Source organism: Pseudoliparis swirei, chromosome 16 (genome assembly GCF_029220125.1).
Source record: "Pseudoliparis swirei isolate HS2019 ecotype Mariana Trench chromosome 16, NWPU_hadal_v1, whole genome shotgun sequence".
In the NCBI taxonomy this organism is placed as follows: Eukaryota; Metazoa; Chordata; class Actinopteri; order Perciformes; family Liparidae; genus Pseudoliparis; species Pseudoliparis swirei.
Genome location: NC_079403.1, coordinates 11,455,284 through 11,468,282, shown reverse-complemented (window position 1 = coordinate 11,468,282; position 12,999 = coordinate 11,455,284).

The following is a 12,999-nucleotide window of genomic DNA, read 5'->3' as shown; positions in this document are numbered from 1 at the left end:
GCCAGAAGTGTTATTACTCTGTCAATATGTATATGCACGAGTTCATCTGACTTCTTACTAATGTAATCTGAGAAAAATGGAGAGCCAAAATTATGATACTGACAAAAATACTTCTTTACACCTGCTCCTGTAATTGATATATTTAATCAACTGTTCTACACACAAACAAATCACATACATATGCTCCCATCTTTGACATGTCTCAAGGCTTGGCTGAGAAAGCTATTTATTCTTATACACTGTCAACTACTGGCACGTATGCGTTCGAGTGGAATGCCGTTCAGAATGCAGAAAATATATTTAGTTCTCGCCAACAGACAGCAAAAGGCACCAGTGGGTCTAGCCCCTGTGTGAGAACAGTTATTTCTGTCGCAGTATGGACTTTCAATTACAATAATCCGCTGCTTGACTCTTTCAAGAACATCAGGGCCGATTAACTTTGTATATACATCAATGTGAAACCTATAGTACGTATCATAAATGCACACAGCTTCATTTGGAGGTAGTTTTGGATATTATAATTTACTGTTTTCTGCCTTCACCCACAGCTGATTTGTTAACTCTATCTAGCAAGGAAAAAGGAAATGCAATGTAAAATTTCTGCTTGCATTCAGTTTGATACGTAATAATTGCATGTAAGCGTTACTAAATGAGCAGTACCAGTTTGTCACATCTTAGTTATTATGAGTTACTTTAAGCCCATTAATAGGTAGGTGCTTATGGGCAGTGGAAATACCCCACAGCTGCAGTCTGGCTGTTGCTCCGTGTGTGATCCTCCTGTCAGACCCTCAGAAAACACTCAGACTTCCCTCCCATGCAGACACAGCCTCCATTGCAGCCATACAGACATGTGTCGCGCAAACATTCTGGCGGCATAATTAATCCAATATCCTGCTTTTCCTCTCAATTGTATAAATATACACTATTATTGACAGTGCATTTGATTATGATGAAGTTGATCATGCAGTTATGTAGTGCTGTACAATAAATTAATTTAAGCTATTTCTATTATTGTTGGCAATTAGGTTCACTAAATATTCAGCACGGTTTTGTGTTTGGGAAAACCTGTGAGGTCTGTGTTTATATTTGGTGGAGGTTTTACCTAAAGCTGGGCAAATCTCATGGCAAAGCCATGTGATTCAAAAGGGATGAACAGAGAACAATGGCCAGATAAGTGAATTACCTACCAGGTAGGAACACACAAGGGCTGTGTCCTGAAGCTAGGCAACTGGCAGGCCCTCTGTTTGTATTAGGAAACAGTTGAGCAGCTCCTGCAAACACTACTTATCCTGTTTAATTCCTGCAAAGTTGTCATACATGTCTGTTTTTCTTGACCTATACAAACAGTAGAGGGTAGTGTGAATTGTCATTGAGTGGTTAAGTGGAGGCTTCTCTGGAGGGGCAAGTAATTGGTGGTGAGAATCGTGTCAACACTTGTGAACCTTAAGTTGACAACGTTGTATTGTTTATCTGGATAACAGAGTTGACATATGAAGAAAAGGCTTGTCTCCATCTACCAAATTGTATTGTTTAATGTCAATATTCAGTCTGTCTTTTTTTAACTTATTTACTGCAAGCCAAACAATTCATCAATTCAATTTAATGAGGCATTAAGTTTATTATGATTAAGAAAATAATTGTACAAATGAAATGCAAATCGGTTAGCTAATTAAACACAGAAAAAAAAGACCTTATAGAAATTACAAATTTAAATGTATGCACTTAATGGCTAATGTGATATTATATATCAGACTTTCATTCATTCATTTGTTTAACTTTATTGGATACCTGTCACTTCGACAGTCTATTCAGTATTTGATAAACTGATTTGATGAACTGATGCACTGAAGATAGTATATGTGAGAATGCTATTTGTCAGAAATTACATTGACTTGGCTGAGCACTAATGGATTTTAAATGAAACACAAAAATATGGATGACAATTACAACATTTGTGCACACTCTATGTGTGTCTTACAGCATCTATGCCCTCAGCTTTGGAACACAATCCATCTGGTTTGAAATAAATAATAAAAAAGAGATTTCTAAGTAATATCGCTGATCTGCTGCCATGAATGAACAATACCTTTGCCGTCTCTCAAACTTTTTAAATGTCCTGGAGGAGTTCTTGTTCGAGTCCCAAACCCACTGAGATCTCTAATGAAGGCTTTACCTTCCAGGCAAGCATATTTCTCCCAATGACAGTAATTTACATATGATGTATTTAGAGAAGAAGAGGGCAGGCTAATTCTATTTAGAGATTTTCCTTTGTTTTAGGAGTCATTAGCAGCTAGCTCAAATCTAATTTTTACAATTTCATCAGGCCATCTTGGAAAGCCTCTGTGAGCTCATCAGAGAGGAGCATTTATTGCTAAGTGTTCTCTATTGCATTAGCACACAATAAAGCGTCCAGGGACGGCTACAGACGTTTATGTGGAATCCAGTTAACACTCCGCCAATTCGTTTTTTATTGGGACACAATCAATTTTTATTCATTTTAAAGCCAGAATGCTTTCTTACATTGTGTGCCTACCCCCAGCTTATTATACCCTAAACTAATTACTCAGTTGTTTAATGCAAAATGCTAATGTTTATGTTAAAGATTTCCTCTTTGAAATGAAGGCTGGACGCTCATATACATAATGACAGATTTTCTACGTTCTAATTCAAGTCTGTCACATATGTTCTTTGTTATCACAAAAGCATAATAATAGCATTCATTTAATTTGCAGAAGTCTGGCAATAACAGCAGTCTGAGTAATAACACGTCATGTGGCATATTGTAGAGAGGGCTAACATAATGCAGCTCTTGAGAGTTTGCTAAGTTAATACTAAAGTACCTATTATGGATATGTTCATTTTATATATTACTGTTTTGAAAATTGTACGCCTCTATTTATTTCGGTGCTTGTGTGAATAGCCAAGAACTCGATCTCTGTGTGGTGGGAAAGCAGCTGAAGACGTCTCGATGTGAGCTCGATGGGCGCATCTTCACCGCTGTGAGATAATTAGAGTGCTTAAGTGCTCCTGGAGACAAGACGGACCCAGATACCCTCTTCCTCTTCGGCCCCTCCTCTCATTCACCAAGAAGTATTTAATGGCTCCCATTCGACTCCGATATCATTTATTGTTTGGTGTCAGATGCACCTTGTACCCTTCACCGTTTGCAGAAGCATGTTGGACCTGAACTGGAATGTAGGCGACAGACAAAAAGTCCTACATCTTCGCTTAACCCTTCGACCTCCAGCCCACCGCTGTTTTCCCATCAGTGAAATGCTCAGGCATCCTCTCTTTGGTATTGCATTTCAATATGCCCAAACAAAGAATATTCATAGCTGCGGCCTCAAATGACAGTCAGTGACATTGCTCGGCGAACAGTAAACATGCATGCGCTTTCTTTCATGTGTGCGGCCTTTCCGTATGTGCGTGCAGACATTTTTTTATTCCAGTTTTGGGATTTGTCCTGCAGTGGGCTCTGGAATGCTTTCAACATATTGATGAGATGACAAGTTATCATTGATCTGTTCTTACTTAGTGGGATCCATTAAATAATGTATGGGCTCCTGTGCATTACCAGTGCACTCTCCTGTCCTCGGCCCATTAGAGGAGTAGGGCATGGGGCCCTAGTGGCTCCAGGCCCTCTGAGGTCCTTGGGCTTTCATTTAATTAAATTATCCTATAATGAAAACGCCTATAATGAGATTAATTTTAATTATTTATCGGCGGTCGATTTGAAGGAGAGGCGGCATTAATCATGCACGAAAGGGCTAAACATTTTTTTCAATTCATCACCTTTTCCTTTTGTCAAAGGTGCAATTTATTAAGTGCTCTGCAGCTGCTATAGAGGTGATGCGGTGGAGATATGGACGACCAGGCCCTGAGGTCAGTCTGGAGGGCTGCTGGAGTGCTTGACTGCCATTTGATAATGTGCATTATTTTTGCTAAATTAGCGTCACCGCAAACCATTTGGGTATTATGCATTCCCTGGTGTGCTTCCATACATTCAGTCATGCTTTAGTTTTCGTAGAAGACTTGTCCACTTTGTTAAAAGTGAACATGTCACAGTTTGGGTATTCCTAATGTCCTCTCCAGTTTCATGAATTTTAGATTAATACCTAAAGGCAGAGAAGTAATCAAAATTCTGCCTGTATACCTCCGTCAGGTTGGCATCATGATTCCCCCTGTGTGAGCACATTAGAAGACTTTGGTGGCGGGCCAACAGAATAGGGGAAGATTGTCGAATGTCACACAGTGTGAAACTGTAATTAGCTGGCATGGAAACGTGCTTATTTGAGTTCCCGGGCAAGAAAGATAACAGTACAGTTGAGGTATGTAAGCTGATACATTGTTGAAAACAATTACCTTTTTTGATTTAAATGAGCACATTTCACATCACCCAAACGTTTGTATCAACTGACAGAAACATATAGGCTGGCAGAGAAGTGGCCGAGGGCAGGAGTCAAGAATGTCATTGGGATGGTGAGCCGAGTGCATTTATCAGGCCTTCATCAATAGTTGATTAATAATTCAGACAGAGTTTGTGGCTTCTTTAGGGCAGGGTTTCAGCTAGCTTGTAATTTTGTAAATTGCATTGTCATCATGCAATGGATGGGCCAAGAGAGCTCTGAGAGTCACAGCTGTGAAAGTAGGTAGGCCTACAGCGTTTTAGTAAGGAAGAGTTTGATCCAGATGTGGTGGAGTTGTACACTGGTACCGACAACACATGCAGAAACAAAGGACCTCCAAAGTGGCTAGAGAGAAACAATATAAAGACCGTTAGAAGCACCTTGCTTGACAAATAAACTAAATATTTATGCTTTGGATGTGCACAAATAATACAAAGCTGCCACAGATCAAGAGATAAACATACATTTCTGTCATGCAGAAAAACAATATTTTTCATGCTGAGAGTTCTGGACACAATTTCCATCAAATGGATTCCTTGCTTTCCAATTGACTACAGAGTTAACAATATTATCAATGCCAAAACAGAAATCGATATTCAGATAGTGGCTTTCTGTTAAACCACCGGTCCCGACCGTTGGCAGATCTCCACCAGATACTTCCCACTGGCTACCAGGAAACAAACAGGTATTTCTTTCCATTGTGAGTTGTTCAAGGTGCCTTGGCCCAGGTGCAGCATTAGCAGAACAGTCCGTGGCCAGTGAATGAGCAAACCCTTCAATTACCCCAAGCCAGCTCCCAGATAACTCCTATTCAACGAAATGGGCCCTCTAATTGCCCAGACCAGTATTACCTGTTCTGTGTCCTAAAGTGCGCTATTCTTCCACATTGTTTCCAAGGCAACTGGAAGTTTTTGTGACCTATAAAAAGTTGCTACTCCTGTAACTGATCCGAGGCTCGGCGGTTGTTTGTTTCCATGGCAGGCTGCTGAGCTATTTATAGGTCTATCTAGCTGGTACGAGTAGGCACAGAAAGCATTACCAACAATTTGATTCATTCAGAAGAGACAAAACCTCTTGCGCTTTGATGTACTTAAAGTCTACTCAAGAGTTATCCGGATGTTTTCAGAACAAAAAACACCTGGGGCTTCAGCAATTGAGTCACAATGTAAAGTGGAAGAAGGCTTCACACTCTTCTCTCCTGTTTCCTCGCTGTCTGCTCTCCCCCCTCGATGCAAAAGCGGATCTTCGTAACTAAGCGTAATGTTTATTTTGGCGTCAGAGGCGATGCCCCGGATGACCAGAATTTCTTTGTTTTGGTTTCATTTGTGTTTTTAGCAAAGCCGTATGGAGCTGCTGGTATTAATGAGTCATGTGTTCATCATCAGAGGTCCTTGGTAGTTCATCACGTCTTCCCTCACTGTGTGCGTCTTTACCAAAAGGTTGATCAGGAAACCCTCCGTATGAAAGAGATAATGTATCGCTGATTCACAGGGTTGAAGAGCCGTATTACTTATCAAAGGTGTCTCGAACAGAGTTCAAGAAAAGATCTCCCTGCAGGCATTTGGCAGCTACATCAAACATGCCTCCAATTTAAAAATCTGTCTCTAATGTTTCGTTGACATACAGTATCTTGTCATATCATTACTTCTATTTTCTCAGTAAGAAAACCTCCGTGTCCACAGAAGTTTTTATGAGGCGAGACAATAGAGGGAATGAGATAGACTTTTAAAAGAGGTCCGATACCAATAGGAATCTATTTAGTTTATGGACTAGATAAATTAACTTAAGTAACAATCAATCTCTCCTGTCTTTAAAGCTTTTAAATGCATGTACAGCTGACCTGTCAATACATTTCCAGCACCTTGCTCACTCTTAACACCACTATTGTGGTTATTCACCTACCTAAGTCCTTTTGTTACTTCAGTAATGCACCTTCAGTAATGTTGCTCTGCAACAAATATTACAATAAAAGAAGATGAAATATTTACAGAAAAACACTTAGCAGTGGACTGATTTATGGAAAGGACACAATAGAGTTATAAACTGACTGGTCAGTGTCATGGAGAAGGTCACGTTATGTTTTTTATCCCGTACATTTTGTTTTTGTTGATAATAATCTCATCACATTCTAGTGTCATGAACAACTGTTGTGTTTTCTATAGCTCTAGGTCTTACATTGAAACAAAGCAATATTTCACCACTATGTGGGTTACTGCAAAAACTGTAAACTATTAGACTCCCTAAAATAGCTTAAGCGCTTCTAGCTCGATGAGATACAACATATTTCAAGTACAAAGGGAGAGTGTGCTGTCAGGAGTGCATTACAAATTCCATTTCCTCATAGAGGAAGTCACCTTTTAGCAGGGCCACTGCTCTTCTAAACACATCAAGAGGAAACTAACATGGAAAGTTGGAATATCATTTAGTCCAGTCGGTTCTATTGATGTCTTTCACAATGATATGTTTGTCCAAATGAACTGCATTGGGAAGCTGAAGAGTCTTTGGTCTCAGGAAAGTGGACTGACATTACAATTAGACAGAGAGAATGGATGTTTACTTTCAATGAATTACTGCTGTATTTGTTATTTCCTCCTGGTTTATAACCCACTGTTAGTGGCTTCCTCACTTGGACGATGCAGTCTTTGTTTTCTAATTTGTAAAGTAACTCGGACAGCGCTTCCTGCTCATTGGATATTGATAGTGTAGCAGGAGTGCTCGAGTAAAAACAATAAATGAAAGGCTGTCTCCGTTACTCATGATGACTGCAGCGACAAGTTCCAGACACATGCACAGAAGTCACCAAGATGTACTTTAGGGTTAGGTATTAGCATATACGTCAGCACTCTCCTCGCAGAGTCTTAAACTGTGATTAGCCCATTGGTTATTTTGGAACTTCTTGTCATGCTCCAAGTCTGATATGATTGGAGGAACCCACTGGTTCGGCAAGCTGCAAATAGCTCACACTATCCCCAAGGCTGTGAAAAACTGTGCAGCTCAGCATGTTTCCTGCCGTTCTATAAAATGAGTGACATTTGGTGCCTAGTTAATCTGAGCTTCGGTGCACATGCAGAAGGAGGCCGCGGACACACATAAGCCCAGCTGTTAAGTCTGTCCAGGAGTTTAAAATTACTGAAAACTGGTGTCCAATGGGAATGCCCATTAATCGCTGTAAATAACCCTGCTGTGGTAGCTTGCGCTCGCCTCTTAGTGAACAAATGCAGATGTAGGTTAAATATAAGTTATTTTTCCGGTCTGTAGTATTTATTTGTTTATTTGTGTAGGGATAGATAGCTGATTGCTAATACCCCAGGCTTAAATAGTCTTGTACAAGCTCTTTTATTGTTTTTTTATTATTCCTTTGGCACAGACGGTATCAGAACTTGAATGTGGAAGCATATTCTTTTAGTGAGACAAGCCACTGCCTCGGATAGCACAGCCTCTTGTGTAACTGTATTTAGTCTCTAAGCAGAATGGCACAGACCCAATCTAAGTGGCTTTCATCTGGCCAATTCAAACAGACGTTTGACCCCAGACATTTGCCTAATGTGTTTTTGTTATGTGGACTCCTGGCTTCACAAATGTCACAGTGGCCGGACTAGTGGGGGTTTGGTGAGTGACTCAGGGGGTTGGGAGTTAGGGGGGTACAGGAACAGCGAGTCAGCCTGGGAGGTTTGGGTTGCCAAGCAGAAGTTAAGTCTATAACCTCTGCATTTGTACTCTAACCCATTGGGAGTTGGTGGTGTGGAAATCACAAGTTCCCAGTGACGACCAGCCCCTCCTTCCTCATGGGTCAGGCCCACGATAAGGCTGCTGATGAGCGCCATGGCCTCCTGGCGCTGTGCTGACCTGGGCCCAACTGGGCAGGCAGCTGTAGAGGAGACAGGGAGTGCCACATTTCTGGCTGCCTGGGTTGCGCAAGTCAGAAGCCGTCCCAGACAGTTGGGGCTGCCCTGAAAAATGCTGCCATTAGAGGGGTGCTGAATTTATTACCAAACATATTGGTATTTCAGGGTGCAGCTGACTTAGATTTAGTGCCGTTGCTGACAAGGCTCTGCATTTAAACCGAGAATTCACACCGAATTCACACCCTTCATCCCTCATACCAACTATAACAATCATCATATCTGCTCAACTTCATTCCTGAGCAGTTGTATTTGCAATCAAAGTAAGCCTCAAGTTTTCAGCTATGAAACTAGAGAACGGAGGCAGAAGATGGCTGGTTTCGATTTACAGGAATCAACTGCAACAGATTTAGTTTGTTTGCAAATTGTCAAATTGCAGTACAGCTTTGAGGGAAAAGAGCAGGCACATAGATACTGTTGTATTATCTATCCAGTGAGCCACCCTGTTTTCTAGAATGCAACTTGTTTTTATCATTTCAAAATGCACCAGTGAAGTGAAGCTTCATCCAACTCTGAATTCATTGCACTTGAAAGGCATGTGAAAGCCTGTATTCCTGTGTGTGTTAGGCACTGGAACATACAATATGAAAGCTTTGTGGTTTTGTTCAAACAAACATTCAATTTGGTGACACACTTATGACGGTGACAAAAGCAGCTTAACATAGAAAGAACTAGAATGGGCAAACCAAAAACTACCAGAATTTCTAAATGAAGCAAATCTCAAAATGTGTATTTGATGGTATTTTATCACATATATTGAGTTCACTGTAACTTAGATGATTGCCCTGGCAAGTCAAATTAATTTATAGAAAGTCCATATAGTGTCAGTATTATTTTTTTAATATTGATATTCAGCTCTGTTGTAAATCAAGTAAATAATTCAAATTATAATATTGTAAGGCTCAAATCTGTTTTATTTAGTGAATTTATATTCATTTATTTCCTCTCAAAGCTCAATGCTTGCTCAGTATTCATCACGCATGCCAAGCTGACAACCAAAACACTACAGTTGCTGTTACTTAAGATGACGACTTCAACTGGGGCTCCAATGTAATTATAAACCTTGCTGACAAGATTTTAAATATATATAACATGCAACTGTGTGCTCTTCTTTTTGTCTCAAACATTTTGATGAGAGAGTTCAGAAGAAATGTACTGGTTGCAATACAACTCCAATGCCAGTAGCAGCTCAGCGTGTGATGTGGTTCTTCACTTAAACAGAAAGTGTACTTATACGTGTATCGGTTCGTGATGACGTATGAATGTGAAGAGAACTTTCTTTTATAAAAAAATAAGGGTCTGCCATCATGGAGGTGCAGATTTCGCCTTTCTTAAATCTCTTATTGAAACAAAAATCAGATGATATGCATCTCAAAATATATTAATGAATTCTTGTTTATGGAACTTATTGAGCTGCATTTACTCTTATTATTCTCTTTATCTTTTAACAGGCGATATATTTTAAGTGTAATGCCCGCGGCGATACTTCCAGCCATAGTGATGTCTCATTCTGAGTAATAGGTCTCTAAAGTCTGCTTGTTTGGCTTGTTTGGGGCCATTGGAGAGCAATAAAGTGTCTGTCTGAGGATTTTCGTGGTCCTCATAGACTTTCTCCAGGTGTGACTTGGTCATAAAGTCAAACGTGTCTCTCGTGGTAAATGCTTGGATAAATGTGTCCGCTGAGTGTTCCTTAATCAAACAGTGCTCAGCATGCACTGGGTTTCTTAATAATACAATACATTACTTGTGAACGGTTTTGAAGTTCTGTGCTTATTAAGTGTGCTTCCTATATTTTACACAAACAGATATTTTTCTTAGTTGAAAGAATGTTCTCTTTGTGTTTTCCATGGAGCCAATAGCTACAACGTAAGGTGCCCATGTTGAATTGAAGTTCCTGCCGTCTACTGAGGTTAACCATTTCATTTGTTCCTTTCTTTTTGAGGAGGAAAGCTCCACTGTATGTTCATGTCGAGGTATGCCGTGTTTACTTTGATCGCTGCTCCTCGGTGAGGCGGGCTAACCTGATGTTTGTTTATAAGGAATTCTGGCTTCACTTGAAACTTTCATTCACCACTTGAAAGCACTTGACTTGCTACTAATTTACCTTGAGGGACTTCAAAATGATCTGTCTGCACTGTCAAACCCTTTTTTGTGGCGGCAACTTGTCATCATCAAAGTTTTCTTTTGAGTTTAATGAAAGCCTGGTAGCTAGATGGGTTAATGTTATATTGTGTGTACTTGAATACAGCATCTAGAAAGACATCTTAAACTCAAGGTAACATGTTGTTTTAGCCTTAAAATGAAGATGTTGGTTGCTTTTTGTTTTTGCTTTGATTGCTATGGCTGTTATGTAGCAGTGCGAGTTGCTTTTAGGTTTGTGCTCACGGGAAAACACAAGCAGAGGGAACCGAAGAAGAATGGAATAGCATTGAAATTTATCTTGAATTTCCCTTGGTCATCAGTGCTGCTTTACCAAGGATATGTCACTCTGTGCAGCGCGGTTATTTTCAACAGGAAACTATGCTCATTGAATCAGCCAGGAATATCCCGTACCTAGCACTTACAGAGCTCTTTGACAAATTGCCATCCAGCAAACTTAATGTCCCACTTGTGTCAGGGGCATGGGCTGGAGGACGGGAGGGTTGTGTAGTGAAGGGTTTTTTGTATTTTCTCCTTAGTCAATAGGTGAACACTTCTACTAGTAATGCCTGAGTAAATATATAAAAACTGTTATTTTATCCCAAGTTATCCCAAGTTCAGGTTTCCTTTCTTGGGGGAAGGCGTGTACTGCTCTGCTGAGACTAATGTCAAAAAAGTAACTTGATCCCCCTCAATGTGTGACATTGTATAAACACTTTAGTAGTTCTACCCAAACAAATTGACAACATATGCATATGAAAATATTGCAACTGTTTCACCAGGGTGTTAGCATGTTGTTTCATCTGTTCCATTTGATCCCTTGTCACGGCGTTCCTGTACCTTTCAATCTGTTTATGTATTCTTTGTCAAGATAAGCAAACTGGCTTCCCCGAGATGTTCCCCTTTGTGGACCAACAGAGGAAAAACTCACAGCAGTTTAAGGATCTCCAACTTTCCAAGCACTCGGATTCCAGTTAGATGTACATCAACCATCCATTCCTTATCTTAAAAACAGAATCAGCCATTTGGACGTGAGTCTATTTTCATGTGTGTGAGAAGCTGAGTGGATAACCTGTTGGCACTGGAGGACAGTGCCGATCTCTCTTCACTCTAAATTGCAGGCAGGCATCCCTGCAGCCCCACATGAGGACCATTGAGTCCCATCAAGATAATCCCCAATAAAGAATGGCTTCACATTTAATCTTAGCCCACTTCTCAAATTTCTCACTTGATATAGTTTTTGGCAAGTGACGTTTTAGAGCTGATGTCAGTCGAACAGTATCAGTGCATCTTTTGTTAAGCTTTCATTTAGCAGATGTAGAACGGCTCTATGAGGCTGTATATGTGTTTTAGTGTGGAAAAACATATTTTTATATTGTTGCTATGCATCTAATGATGTTTTTACATGTTGAACATACCTTAGTGCCTCTTATAATGTCATATTCTATTACATATGACATGTGTAAAGGCATCGTTCTCAAAAGCTTGACACATTAAAAGTTGAACCTGCATTTTACATGGGATTGTTTGCATTTAACAGCCTTTCATTGAATACTGCGGAACATGGAAATAGTATCACCCGACATCACCAGTAAAACTGCTAGGTTGATTGGAGCTTTGATTCAAAATGCACCAAACAGCACTGCATGCTGGAGAGTACGAGGAAAATCTGAGACATAAACAACTCTGGATAATTATACTGTGCAATTTGAAAATAACTCACTTGCAAAATTACATCTCAAACTAATTCTGTACAGCTGCTTATTGAAATAGAGAGTGACAGAGTAAATGCAGTAACTCAATTGGCATGTGTACCCCTCCGCTATTAGAAATAGTTACTTGAGAGTCCCCAAGCATCTATTACTCAATCGAGTTATCAGGAACCGGTTCAATGTGCAATATATTTCATGCTTCGATATTGAAACGTGAGCCTGTGTATTTACCTGTGGGCAGTCGGTTTGGAAGAGGAAGTGGCGCTTGCATTTCCAGAACGTCCACATCATCACTGCAGTGTATTTAAATCAGGAGCCGTGCAGCTCCAGTCTATTTCGGTCATCTCCTTGTTGACGACTGCTGCAGAGGTTGCTGTTGACCTGCTTTCAGTCCGCGTTGGGAACTCCTGAGATCGTCACGTAGAAATTGACTAATTTATCATTTCTTTTTAGTTTAGTGTGATCAAAAATAAATACCAATCTGGTCTTTTAGCTTCTTTTTTTATATCTTATTATCACCCACTGACAAGGAGTGCATACATAGGCCAACTGCTACCATACTGTACTATTATTCTCGCCGTGGGTGTTCTTCTTCTGTCACCACCTCTTTACCATAGTAAATGTATGGTTTCCATTTTTCAGTATTACAGTTGGTATTTCACTCACATTTTTATGATGTGTGAATTAGACAACATTTAAATGGTCTATTGACCTCTCAGCTGTTCATTACACAGACCTGATATTCTTGGGGGGAACGAGCAGTCGTGACATATCGAAGCAAAAGCTGCACGAACCTCATCACCAGCTTGAATAAATCACCCATTTGAGCTCATCAGTAGG